The sequence below is a fragment of the Phyllobates terribilis genome, unplaced genomic scaffold (assembly GCF_046119375.1).
Source record: "Phyllobates terribilis strain yellow unplaced genomic scaffold, ASM4611937v1 Scaffold_11__3_contigs__length_659146591, whole genome shotgun sequence".
Lineage (NCBI taxonomy): Eukaryota > Metazoa > Chordata > Amphibia > Anura > Dendrobatidae > Phyllobates > Phyllobates terribilis.
The window spans coordinates 215,566,118-215,580,865 of NW_027362771.1; the positions used below are offsets into that span (position 1 = coordinate 215,566,118).

At 43.4% G+C, this 14,748-nt stretch overlaps 1 protein-coding gene across 1 annotated transcript in view; it reads right to left on the bottom strand.

Annotated features, from left to right (window-relative positions):
• NELL2 (neural EGFL like 2) overlaps nucleotides 1–14,748 on the bottom strand; it is a 467,229-nt gene that overhangs the window by 91,450 nt on the left and 361,031 nt on the right. The gene's annotated exons all lie outside the window — the stretch shown is intronic.

Sequence of the window (14,748 nt, forward strand, 5' to 3'; positions counted from 1 at the left end):
AGTTAAGCAGACGGCTGGGGCAGATGTTTGAGGCCTGGGAAGGGGGTAATACCCACGGAGCTTCCCAGGCTACTAATATCAGCCCCCAGCTGAATACCTAGCCTTTACTAGCTATTAAAATGGGGGACCCCCAAAAAATTGACGTGGGGTCCCCCCTATTTTAATAGCTAGCAAAGGCTAGGCAGACAGCTGGGGGCTGATATTAATAGCCCAGGAAGGGTGCCATGAATATTGGCCCCCTCCCAGGCTAGAAACACCAGCCGTCAGCCGCCCCAGAAATGGCGCATCCATAGGACGCGCCAATTCTGGCACTTAGCCTCGCTCTTCCCAATACCCTGTAGCGGTGGCAGTGGGGTAATAGGGCTGGGGTTGATGTCAGCTTATAATGCCAGCTGACATCAAGCCCAGGTTAGTAATGGAGAGGCGTCTATAAGACACCCCCATTACTAACCCCATAGTGAAAGTTAAAAAAAAACACAAACACCCAGAATAAAGTCCTTTAATTGAAATAAACACACAATTCTTTATTGTTCTAAATTAAACCATACTTACCATCATGCCCATTCAAGGTGAAGCCAATGTCTTCTGCAATAAAAGTAAAATAATAAACCAACATCATCCTTACCTTTCCATGGTTCCCAGGACGGCTACAGCTCTGCTACATTGACATGACAGGCTGGATTGCAGCCGAAAGCTGCCATCCAGCTTGCCATGCCGCAGACACTGAGAAGCGCATGCATGCTTGCGCTCCTCAGTGTCTTGCTGTGACGGCATAAAGATGAGCCGAGGTCATGTCCAATGAACTCAGCTCACCTCATGCCCGTCACTGACTGCGTGGGAAAATTCTCCTGCGCTTGCCGTGAGCGCAGGAGAATTCTCTCACGCTCACTGCAAGTGCAGGAGAATTTTCCCACGCTGTTAGTGATGTGCATGAGGTGAGCCGAGTTCATTGGACATGACCTCGGCTCATCTGGATGCCATCACAGCCAGACACTGAGGAGCGCAAGCATGCCTGCGCTTCTCAGTGTCTGCAGCATAGCAAGCTGGATGGTAGCTTTCGGCTGCGATCCAGCCTGTCATGTGAATGTAGCAGAGCTGGAGCCGTCCTGGGAACCATGGAAAGGTAAGGATGATGTTGGTTTATTATTTTACTTTTATTGCAGAAGACATTGGCTTCAGTTGGAATGGGCGTGATGGTAAGTATTGTTTAAGTTAGAACATTAAAAAATTGTGTGTTTATTTCAATTAAAGGACTTTATTCTGGGTGTTGTGTTTTTTTTAAATACTTTACTAGAAATTCATGGCGGTCAAGTCTAATATTGGCGTGACCCCATGAATTTCGGGCTTAAGGCCATCTGATAATACCAAGCTGGCCCTAACCCCTTTATTACCCAGTGAGCCACCGCACCAGGGCCCTGGATGAGTTGGTTACAGCACCAGAAGATGGCTCTTCTATGAACGCGACATTTTCTGGGGTGGCTGCGGACTGCAATTTGCAGCGGGGGGGGGGCAGAAAGCTTGGTTCTCCCTGCGCTGCGGATTCCAGCCCAAAGCTGTCTAGTTGTACCTGACTGGACACAAAAATAGGGCGAAGCCCCACGTATTTTTTTTTTAAAATTATTTCATGAAATTCCTGAAATAATTTAAAAAAAAAAGGGCTTCCCTATATTGTTGTGTCCGGCCAGGTACAAATAGGCAGCTGGTGGTTGGGGGCAGCCCGTTCCTGCCTGCTGTACCTGGCTGGACAAAAAATAAGGCGAAGCCCCACGTATTTTTTTTTTAATTATTTCATGAAATACATGAAATAATTTAAAAAAAAGGGCTTCCTCATATTGTTGTGTCCGGCCAGGTACAAATAGGCAGCTGGTGGTTGGGGGCAGCCCGTTCCTGCCTGCTGTACCTGGCTGGTATGCAAAAATAGTGTGAAGCCCACGTCAAAATTTTTGGGAAAAAATTAATTAAAAAATAATAAAAAAAAAAAAAAATTTAGGGACTGCATCTTTATTAACCCCTCACGTGGAGGAGTCAATAAAGATGCAGTCCCTAAATGTGTTTATTTTTTAAAAAAAAATTATTGAATTTTTCACCAGAAATTTGACGTGGCCTTCGCCATATTTTTGTGTCCAGCCAGGTACAGCAGGCAGGAACGGGCTGCCCCCAACCCCCAGATGCCTATTTGTACCTGGCTGGAAACAAAAATACAGGGAAGTCCTTTTTTTTAATTATTTCATGAATTTCATGAAATAATTAAAAAAAAATTGCAGTGGGGCTTCACCCTATTTTTGTGTCCAGCCAGGTACAGCAGGCAAGAACGGGCTGCCCCCAACCACCAACTGCCTATTTGTACCTGGCCGGACACTACAATATAGGGAAGCCCTTTTTTTAAAAAATTATTTCATGAATTTCATGAAATAATTAAAAAAAAAATACGTGGGGCTTCGCCCTATTTGTGTGTCCAGCCAGGTACAACTAGGCAGTTGGGGGCTGGAATCCGCAGCGCAGGGAGGCCCAAGCTTTCTGGCCCCCCCGCTGCAAATTGCAGTCCGCAGCCACCCCAGAAAAAGGCACGTTCATAGAAGCGCCATCTTCTGGCGCTGTACCCAACTCATCCAGGGCCCTGGTGCGGTGGCTCACTGGGTAATAAAGGGGTTAGAGTCAGCTTGGCATTATCAGCTGGCCCTAAGCCCGCAATTCATGGGGTCACGCCAATATTAGACATGACCGCCATGAATTTCTAGTAAAGTATTTAAAAAACACAACACCCAGAATAAAGTCCTTTAATTGAAATAAACACAATTTTTTAATGTTCTAAATTAAACCATACTTACCATCACGCCCATTCCAGCTGAAGCCAATGTCTTCTGCAATAAAAGTAAAATAATAAAGCAACCTCATCCTTACCTTTCCATGGTTCCCAGGATGGCCCCAGCTCTGCTACATTCACATGACAGGCTGGATGGCAGCCGAAAGCTGCCATCCAGCTTGCCATGCCGCAGACACTGAGAAGCGCATGCATGCTTGCGCTCCTCAGTGTCTTGCTGTGACGGCATAAAGATGAGCCGAGGTCATGTCTAATGAATTCAGCTCACCTCATGCACGTCACTGACAGCGTGGGAAAATTCTCCAGCACTTGCAGTGAGCGTGAGAGAATTCTCCTGCGCTCACGGCAAGCGCAAGAGAATTTTCCCACGCTGTCAGTGACGTGCATGAGGTGAGCTGAGTTCATTGGACATGACCTCGGCTCATATTTATGCCGTCACAGCCAGACACTGAGGAGCGCAAGCATGCCTGCGATTCTCAGTGTCTGCGGCATGGCAAGCTGGATGGCAGTTTTCGGCTGCGATCCAGCCTGTCATGTCAATGTAGCAGAGCTGGAGCCATCCTGGGAGCCATGGAAAGGTAAGGATGATGTTGGTTTATTATTTTACTTTTATTGCAGAAGACATTGGCTTTATCTTGAATGGGCATGATGGTAAGTATGGTTTAATTTAGAGCAATAAAGAATTGTGTGTTTATTTCAATTAAAGGACTTTATTCTGGGTGTTTGTGTTTTTTTTTAACTTTGACTATGGGGTTAGTAATAGGGGTGTCTTATAGACGCCTCTCCATTACTAACCTGGGCTTGATGTCAGCTGGCATTATAAGCTGACATCAACCAAAGCCCTATTACTCCACTGCCACCGCTACAGGGAAGTGGGAAGAGCGAGGCTAAGTGCCAGAATTGGCGCATCCTATGGATGCGCCATTTCTGGGGCAGCTGACGGCTGGTGTTTCTAGCCTGGGAGGGGGCCAATATTCATGGCACCCTTCCTGGGCAATTAATATCAGCCCCCAGCTGTCTGCCTAGCCTTTGCTAGCTATTAAAATAGGGGGGACCCCACATCATTTTTTGGGGGGTCCCCCATTTTAATAGCTAGTAAAGGCTAGGTATTCAGCTGGGGGCTGATATTAGTATCCTGGGAAGCTCCGTGGGTATTACCCCCTTCCCAGGCTTCAAACATCTGCCTCAGCCATCTGCTTAATCTCCGCTAGAGACTAAAATTACGGGGAACCCGAAGCCAAATTTTTTTTAAATAAATCCTTTATTTTAACACTAAGTGACAACTACAGTAATCAACACTATCACTGTACTTCTTATATATGTGACTGACATGTTTCTATGTATCTAATCTATGTGTGATGCTCTATTCTTTCTGTTCTAAATTGTCAGGTACCGATGATGAATTGCCGGCCGGCTTTTTTAAAGAGACGGTGCATGAAAACACTATTATTTTTTTTAATAAATCCTTTAACACTAAATGACAAGTACAGTAAGCTGAGCGTTGCCATCCAGCTTGTCATCCTTCAGAGACACTGCAGAGCGCAGGCATTATGGGAACTTCCGATTCCGGTATTCGATATTCTAAAAGTATCGGAACTCAGTATCGGAACTCCGATACCGCGAATATCGGTCGATGCTCGATATTTCAGTATCGGAATGCTCAACACTACTTATTATACATCAGCATTTACTGTGGTATAATACTTTGCATACAGTGACAATTGCTGAGTTATAATATCTTGTATAAAGTGACATTTCATACTATGGGGCAAACTCATTAAGACTGGCAATGCGCACGCTAGTCCTAATGAAGGGCTTGTTGCGTCTAATTCATTAAGAGGCACACACCACTTAAAAGGGTTTTCCCAGAAACAAAGTTAATTTTAATCAACATTTTAATCAATAGGTCTTGGAATAATAATTTTCACGACTGGATGTGTTGAATAAAATGTTCCTGTGCTGAGATAATCTTATAACTGTGCCCCTGCTGTGTACTGTGCAATGGCTGCGTCTGACCGTGCAGGAACACGGTCTGACCGCACCACATCTCCTGGGCGGTAGAGGAAGCAAAAGAGAGTATACAGACATTATGGCAGGGGATCACAGCTGATTCTTTCTTTAATGTAATTCATTGCTTAAAAACCAGGCAGGGAAATGTTTTGCCTCATAAAAAGAATCAGCTGCGATCCCCTGCTGTCCTGTCTGTATACTCTTTTGCTTCCTCCCCTGCCCAGGAGATGTGGTATGATCAGACCATGTTCCTGTATGGTCAGACACAGCCATTACACAGTACACAGCAAGGGAACATTTATAAGATTATTTCAGCACAGAGACATTTTTTTTCAACACATCCAATTGTGGAACTTATCTTTATTCCAAGATCTATTAATTAAAATGTACTTTGTTCGTGGGAAAACCACTTTAATGAATTTGGCACATCTTATTTACACAGAAAGGTGTGAATCAGTAGTGTGGGCGGGGATATGCAGAATTCAGCATTCAGAGAACTGTTAGATCTGTAGCAGATAAAACAGGGATTTTATCAACATTTAGTAAGTGATACACTGGTGGGTCTCTGTCTCTACATTATGTTGCTTTCGGATTACATAGCTAAAACTAGTGACAGATTCCCTTTAATTACCCCAAATAGATAGGACATTAGCGTAGCAGACATTTACATAGTGGTAGCGGCTGTTACTGTCAATTTTGTGTCAGTTTTAGATGCAAAGTTTTTTTTACTTAAGTTAACGTAGTAAATTTTATTTATAGTAATTTTTATATAGTGTAAATTTACTGTAGTAATTTTTTTTATAGTTATCCTTATTAATACTACAATTATTTTTTAGTGCCAGTTTTGCGACAGTTATAAACGGTAATTTTATAACTCAAGATAGTTCAGTATATTTGATATATTATAATTTTCCTATTGTATAAATTTACTGTAGCCTTTATACTACACCCTTATTTTAGTAGTGGCTTGATGTGCATATGTTAAGTCTCTTAAAAGTCTTTTAACCATTCCAGATTTCTAAAAAATGGCATGCAGTTAAAAGAAGTGTCATGTCCATTTTTCAATCATTTTCCACTTGGAAGATGCTCTGTAATTTGAATAGAAAAGCTCAATAGCATCGGAGAAGATATGACGACGTCTGTTGGAACGTTTTTCCAGAATTTTTGAATAAAGCCCCATTCCAGCAGGGTTTTTTTCAGCGCTGGAGTGGCGCTTCAAGTGTAAGCCCCCAGACCCCAGTGATCTACTCACCCCCCGGCATCTTCTCTGGTTGTCTGCACCGCTCTGGTCCCGCGGCACCTTCTTGTGAGCGCAGCTTCTGACTGGCCAGAAGTCAGAAGCTTTGCTCGCAACCTCTCAATACAAGTCTATGAGAACCAGAACAAGGCCAGAATGAGGCTCTCATAGACTTGTATTGTAAAATGATTTTCACGCAGCTCCATGAAAGACTAGTGCTACCAGCAGGTCACTTCTCACAGGAGACGGAACTGAGTGACGCTGGAAACCGATGAAGGCGGCGGAAGATGAGTATCAGTCAGGGGAATTACATTTAAAGCACCACTCCAGAGGTGCAATAAAAAAAACGCTGGAGTGGTGCTTTAAAAAAAACATTAAGGCTATGTGCCCACGATGCAGAAATGCTCTGGATTTTTCCTGAGCGTTTCTGCATCTTCCTGGCAGAAAAAACGCATGCGGATTGTACATGCAGATTGTACATGTGTTTTCCTGCCAGGGACAAGCGGAAGTGAAGCGTTCTTCACATGCATTTCCGCATGCGGGTTGACAAGCGCTTTCCAAGCAATTTTAGCATCACTTGGAAAGTGCTTGTCAACTTGGTCACACTATATAAATCCATGAAAAAGGCATGGATTTATATAGTGTGACCCGAGAGAATGTATAAAAATAAAAAAATAAATATATACTTACCTTCCGATGGCCCCCGCAGTCTTGCTTCACTGTCCCGGCTGCTGGCAGATCGCGCTACACTGAAGGACCTGCTGACGTCAGCGTCGCATGATCCGTCACATGACTATGATGTCAGCGCAGGTCCTTCAGTCCATCGCGATCTGCCGGCATGAGAGGAGGAGCGCACCGCGGGCCGCCAGAAGATAAGTATATATTTATTTTTTATTTTATTCTTTTTTTCACAGTTTCTATGATACCCGGGTCTGGAGGGGAGTCTCCTCTCCTCTAGACCTGGGTACCATCCTCACATTGCAACGCTTGGATTCCGCATCTACAGATGCAGTGATGTGGAATCCAAGCGATTCAATGCAAGTCAATGGCGGCGAAAACGCAGCGCTTCCGCAGAATTGGTAGTGCTGCGTTTTTTTCCGCAATGATAATCCGCAGCGGAAACTTCCGCAGCATGTGCACAGCACATGAGGATTATCGTTGGGGAACATGGCAGGCCTTCTACCATGCGTTTTTTAAGCGTTTTTGCCGCTGCGGAAACGCTTAAAAAACGCATCGTGGGCACACAGCCTAACAGTTTCTTCAGTATTCAATGGAGTGAGTAAAACGACTGGAATTGAAAACAGTGAAAAGATATCACAAATACTAAAGGGAAATCCTTTTAAAAACCGCTGCAGCAAAAACCACCAGAAAAACGCTTAACTTACTAAATTACTAAAAAGAACGACACAAAAAACGCTTAAGAAAAAGGTTAAAAAACTTTCTGACAGCAGTTTTGCATACAATAAGTGGTGCAGTTTTTGTTAAATCATATTTTTTTTTGTGGGGGAGGGGGGGGCTTTCTGACAAACAATGGTAAAAAAAAAAAGTCCTCCCATCCCTATTAAAATGACAGATTTTTGTCATGTAAAAAATCATACCAAGAGTAATAATTTCAGAACTTTTTCTATCTTTAATGTAGTCTATAATCTGTACCATTCAAATTAAAAATAAATTGAAATCTTTTTATGTGGAAAAAGAAAAAAATAGAACTAAAATATTGTGGTTGCCTAAACATGCTCACCTTTATAATATTAAAACGTTGTTGAAGTACACTTTGAAATAATGACAGCATTCAGTCTTTTTGGGTAGGAGTCTATCAGCATGGCACATCTATAATTGGCATTTGCCCACTTTTCCTTGCAGTAGTACTACAAATCTGTCAGATTGTGAGGGCATCTCCTGTGAACAGTACCCTATTCAGGTCAACCCACTGATTTTTAACTGTATTCAGGTCTGAGCTCTGGCTGGACCGTTCCAAAACTTTGATCTTCTTTTGATGAAGCCATTAATTTGTTGCTTTGGAGGTATAAGTTCTTAAGGAGGACCTGTTAACACGTAAGAAGTGTTGCATTTTTTTATTATTTTATTCCTGTTTTTCTGCTGAGTATTCTATCTATTTTTAAAACATCAGTTCCAGAATATATTGGCCTTGTCATTTAGCGCTAATTTGTATGGTCTTCACAAGGGGGCATAACTCACAGGATTGATTATTGGTTCTGCATAGTTATCCTGTCAACAATGCCCCCTTGGTGGAAACTATAAGAATGAGCAAAAAATAAAAAGGCTTATATCGTTGTAACAGTATGGTGGATTTAAAAAAAAAAACCCAGAATACTCAAGGGAGGTACAGCAATAAATGATCACTTTTGACCTGGTGACAGATCTTCTTTAACATCTTCCCGACATTTGCAGTATATATACACGTCATTGTTGGGAAGGACTTCCCAACCAATGCAGTATATATATGTCATGGCGATCGCCCGTGCACAGGGGGCTGTGTGCCGGCGATGGCCGTCTGGTGTCAGCTGATTCTGACAGCTGACACCCGGGAGAAAAGTATGAAAATAGCAAAAAGGCAATGGTAGTTACAAGCCAAAATGTCAAGGGAAAAGCACAACAGGATGGAGCAGGCTCCCTTTGTTAGAAGGAGGTAACACAGGTGCAGAATGCTGATGAACAACCACTCTCAACCTCTCTCTCCATGGAGGGGGTGATTACCTACCACTAAAACTGCACACAGATGAAGCTTGCAATAGGGCACAAGTCAAACACACGCTGCCTAGCCAGCAACCGATTACACACCCCTACTATTCGATTAGGCGGGATGCCCGGCACCCCATCATTGCATAACAGAGGTGAAAGCCCCTAATTTACAAGGTCACCATTGACGGGCCAGGCTGCACCCTGTAAGATGAAAAAAAGTGCATAAAAATATATAATAAGAGGTATTGGTTAATATTTTGGCCAAAATATGCAAGCTTGCAACTCGCGTCAAGGGTCCTCACTTTCTTGACAGTTCCTACTCTATAGTTAAAAACAAACACCACAGCCAAAGCAATAAACGGATTTTTTTTTTAAAAAGTACAAAATTCAATGAGAAAATAGCAAAAAGGCAATGGTAGTTTCCAGCCAAAATGTCAAGGGAAATGCATAACAGGATGCAGCAGGCCCCCTTTTGTTAGAAGGAGGTAACACAGCTAAACTTTTTAAACAGCTAAATGCTGCGATCGCAGCATTTAGCGAGCAGGCAGAGGGTAGAAAGCCTCTGCCCTTGGATCGGAGACTCCATGACATCATCGCAGGGTCCCAATTGTTGGCATGGTGACCCGATGTCATCATGATGACATCCGGGTCACCAGAGCTAGCAAAGTTGCTAGATCAGTTGCAGTGCATGATCTAGCAACTTTGTGTGTCAGTGCAGCACTGACAGTTTATAAGGCATATTAATGCTCTTCCTTGGATCATTTTAGGTAGGCATTATCCACTAGTGAAAGTTACTCAGATCATTATGCTATTATTTTTCCTGCTTCCAACATACTAATAATGTGCAAATGTAAAAAAGCATGGTTTCATGTGCATTGTTGAATAAGATATATAGAACATGTAGCAGACAAGTCCACAATACTACAGTATACACCATTAAGCATTTTTGAAAGCCACAGTTCTAAATCATCTTGCAGATTATCCTCTTTATTGCAGACCTTTCATCTGCAGGGGTATTAGTACCTTGTACTTTACATAATCACTAATAATATTTTCTTTAATAATCTGCAGCTTTAAAGCAGCTTTATCGCAGTTGGCTATCACTGAAAGCATTTTGTTCCTGTAATATCTTTTATTATTATTCTGTAGGTCTTTTATTCACTGTGGGTCTTTCAGCTACTACAATGAGAGACTTTGCTAAAAGAGATGAAAAAAAATCCCCAAATGCCTAGAAATCTAAATGCAATTTTAATATCCTAAACAACATGGAGCTGAGGCAAAAGATTCTTCACATTTGTGTGCTGAGAATTTTAATGTTTAGGTTGAAGTTTGAAGATTTCGTCTTCACTTCCACTTGAAAAAAGTCATCGAAGTAGGTGACTAAACAGTAATACTTTACCAAATCATTGTCTCCTACAATGTTGCTGCTAGCAGCTCGCACCCAGAGCCCCAGGCTCTTTCTGCCAAACCAAAATCAATTTCTATCTTCTACTGCAGGATACAGACACAATTGAGTACTGTCTGTAGAAGTCAGCACTAAATTTCAGCTTCCTCTAGGTGGAAAAGAGGATGGTAACGCATTAGGTAGCCGTTCTTAAAATGACAAAGATATCATGATACAGAAAGAGATCTTGGCATAAAAATGTGTAACTTGATACCTAAATATACAATATCAATGACTTTGGCTGTGTTAAGAGTTAACTTTCTGTAATATGATATCTTTCTTGTGTGTTAGTTTAACCCCTTCAACAACGGGCCATTTTCCGTTTTCGCGCTCCCCTTTTGTTTTTTGCTCCCCTTCTTCCCAGAGCCATAACTTTTTTTTATTTTTCAGTCATTATGGCCGTGTGAGGGCTTATTTTCTGCGGGACAAGATGTACTTTTGAATGACACCATTGGTTTTACCATATCTTGTACTGGAAAACAGGAAAAAAAATCCAAGTGCGGTGAAATTTAATAAAAAAAAGTGCAATTCCACAATTGTTTTTTCTTTTCTTTTTACCATGTTCACTCAATGCTAAAACATACTTACCATTAAGATCCTCCAGGTCATTACGAGTTTGTAGGTACCAAACATATATAGGTTCTTTTTTATTGAAGTGGTGAAAAAAAATCCAAAGTTTGTTAAAAGAAAAAAAAGTTGCCAAATTCCAGGACCCGTAGCGTCTCCATTTTTTCGGATCTGGAGTCGGGTGAGGGCTTATTTTTGCGTGCCAAGGTGACGTTTATGTTGATACCATTTTAGGGTAGATACAATCTTTTGATTGCCCATTATTGCATTTTATTGCAAAGTTGCGGTGACCAAAAAATAATAATTCTGGCGTTTTGATTTTTTTCTCATTACGCCACTTACCAATCGGATTCATTATTTTTATATATTGATAGATTAAGCGATTCTGAACTCGGTGATTCCAAATATGTGTACATTTGATTTTTCTATTGTTTTATTTTGAATGGGGCGAAACTTATGTTTTTTAAAATATTTTTAAAAACATTTTTTTTTTTTACTTTTTACATGCCTCAGTCTCCATAGGGGACTAGAAGCTGCGATTATCTGATTGCCTCTGCTACACACAGGCGATGATCAGTGTAGTACTGTAGCAGAAATGCCCACTTGCTATGAGCACCGACCGCTGGATGGCGCTCATAGCATTCTGGCAATGACAATTGCAGGGGTCTCCTGCCAACCCATCGGCAACCCGCGGTCATGTGACAAGGGCACCGATGGGCGGGACTAGTGACATACTTCCTTCGCGATTCCACCAGCGGCTCTTAGGGGCCCATGACAGTTGATCTGATCAGCTGTCATGTACCCAGAAAGGTGCGGGCTCATTGCTGGAAGCCCGCGCCAAAGGGAGAGACACGACATATGCCGCACATGTATTGAAGAGGTTAAAGTCTGCAGTCACTTTTTGTGACGGCAGACTTGTGAATGCTCATGTAGCGCCCCGAGGGTTCGGTTGCTACAGGGGTATTGCACCTCAACCAGAGGTGTGGTATTCCACTCCCAGGTAAGGATGGAGTATGGACCAGGGCTCAGTTAGCTTCACACATATACACTCCTCATTTCCGGGGGACATCTCTACGGTGCTCCCATTAGTATGCAGGTACGACTGACTATGTCCCTGGCTGGAGTGGGGAGCGGGAGAACCCTAGTGATGTGGGAGCAGATAGGGGCTGGTTTATGGGCATAGGAAGGAGCTCATTGGATGCAGGTCACCTGGGCTCAGACACGGAGGAGGAGGTATAAAAGGTGGGCACCATCTTAGAACAGTGTCCAGTCTGTGAGGAGAAAGTGAGAGTGGAGGAGAAGGGGAGCAGAGGCTCCGCTGGAGTTCTGCTCCAGAGCCAGGCCTAGGGACACGGGCAGGGCGAGAAGGAGAGAGGAAAAAGGAGCAGAACAGAAAGAGAAAGGAACAGAACAGAAAGAGAAGGAACCAAAGAATAGAAAGGCCCAGGAACACGAAGGTAGAAGGGACCCTAAGGACCCAGGAGATTACGGGTGATGGGTCAGGCAAGGAAAGGGTACCGGATCCCAAGTTGGTGGAGGCAAATAATCCTCAGCCAAGAACCGGAGGTCGTGATCATTTATTGGTGCGACCCCCTCGCTAAACCTACTAGGAAGGCACCACATAGGGCCAGGGAAGCTGGCGCCAAGTTCTCTCAGAGAAGGCCCGAGGCAGCCGGACAGAAGTTTGGTCACTGGTGGGGCACGGCCAGAGGAAGGGTAGAAGGGAGTTCTGTGCCATGCTCCTGAATTGCCTGGGGGTTGACCGAGCCCCTCACCTGGTGGACGCAACAAGGCTTGGGCAGTCACTACCTGTACAGAAGTGGCTTGGAGTATACGAACTGTGAGTAAAAGACCCTGGACTGCAACACGTTGTCTTTGTGTTTCTTACCTCGCCAGCACTAACGGTACTGGGACTCCCTGCACCACAACCCCCACCATCTACGCTCACTGCCCTGAGGCTACACTCCTCCCCTGGGGAGTTATACTATTTCCTGCTGCACCCACAACACCAGCCTCAGTGGTCTGCCCCGCAGCGGCGGTTCACCCTGACCGCAATCCACGGGTGGCGTAGTCGGACATTAATCTAAAACATATAAAAGACTGCCACTGGTCTGACCACCCTGAGCCACGGGACCGGGTTGCCACTACTACCCCCATCAGCACCGTACACTATAAGGCCCGGTTCCGAGTACCCCACGGCCCAGGGGGCGAGTCACTCACATCGTGCACACAGCATGATCTGATGATTCCCCGGAACTGGCGACATGAACATGAATTGAGTGAGGCCAATCAAGTTGGAATGTGGCTGGAAGCATGCAAATTGCCCACTTGTGGTCACATGACTGCCTGCTCCAGACACTGGTACTGGAGGATCCTCACTGTGCGAGATGTTAAGATTCACAAGTCTGAAGTCACTTAAAGTGATTGCAGGCTTGTAGTTTAAGGCCGGACAACCCCTTTAAGGCTACGTTCCCACGATGAGCTTTTGGTGTTTTTTGATGTTATGTATTTTTGCTGCATCAAAAATGCAGTGTCTTACAGTTCTAGAAAAGTGGATGCGGTTTATAAATCTCATGCCCCCTGTGATATTTTTTTTACTCAGCATAAAACGCAACATGTCAATTTCTCTTGCGGTTACGCTGAGTTTTCTGTGTGGATTTTCCCCTTAGGCTTACAACAGATGTGGAAAGTCTGCTGCAAAAAACACATGCATTTTTAATGTGTTTCCACGGCGGAAATGTATAAAAAACACATGTAATCTGCACCTAAGTATATCAATAAAGTTTTGTAAAAGCCAAATACCAGGAAGTATCAAAAACAAAGCAGCTTTATTTAAAGCATGACACATAAAAAAGAGACAAAAAAAGCGTCAGAAATGGAAAAAAAACGCATGTTAAAAAAACGCACACAAAAATGCAATGAAAAACCGCAAGTAATCTAATTTAAATAATAGGTGCAGAAATGGTGCAGAAATTCTGGAACATCAAAAACTCGCCAAAAGCTTATCGTAGCATCAGGAACATAGCCTAAAGATGTCATCTCCTCCTAGATGGTGTTGATATACAGAGGAGGGGTTGTGTATTAGGGATCATGGACTGTCTCTATGGGCGCAGTCAGACGGCCATATAAGACGGACGACGATAGCATTGCAATGCTCGGTCCGGTCAGTGACTCTCCAGAGCAGAGCGGGACAGGTGCATAGACATGCTGTCACACATAGATCAGGAGAGTCGTTGGCCAGTCAGAACATTGCGATGCGATTGTCGTCCTTGTTATACAGCTGTCTGTCTGCGCCGTATGTGTGAAGATGTGGGTTCAGGCAGTATGCCAGCATGGTAAATCAGAGCACTTTCTGGCTATCAAGGTATATTGGCATGCACTCTTTATGGGCTGCTGTCTGGCAGGTAAAGCATATAATAAGTATTCTGTTTTTGATAGCAGTGTCTGGTAGACACAGTATTCGTAGGTTGTCTTTGGTAGGCGCTCCTAGGATTTCTTATAGGGGTCTCTCTGGCAGGCCAGCTGCACAGCTGCATACATCTGTATGTATGGCTCTGTACATGAAGGCACTACCTGTGTATGGAGATGCTCTCTGGCCGCCACATGTCTATTTGGCAAACCATGTAGCTGGAAAATGCTTCAAGAATGTATACTGTTGGATAAAATATGTATTATGACATTGATATTGTCTAACCAGTACAGTATTCTGTGGTCTGGCCTGCATCCTGATGTGCTCTTATACCTTACAAGTGGCTCTATATAGTGTACGAATATTTTGAGATCCTAGCCACAAACCCTGATCCACTAATTATCGTATGACATATGAAGTATTTCATTAAGGCTATGTTCCCATAATGAGCATTTGGTGTGTTTTTGACGTTGCATATTTTTGCTGTGTCAAAAATGCAGCGTCTTACAGTTCCAGCAAAGTGGATGAGATTTAGGCCACGTTCACACGTTCAGTAT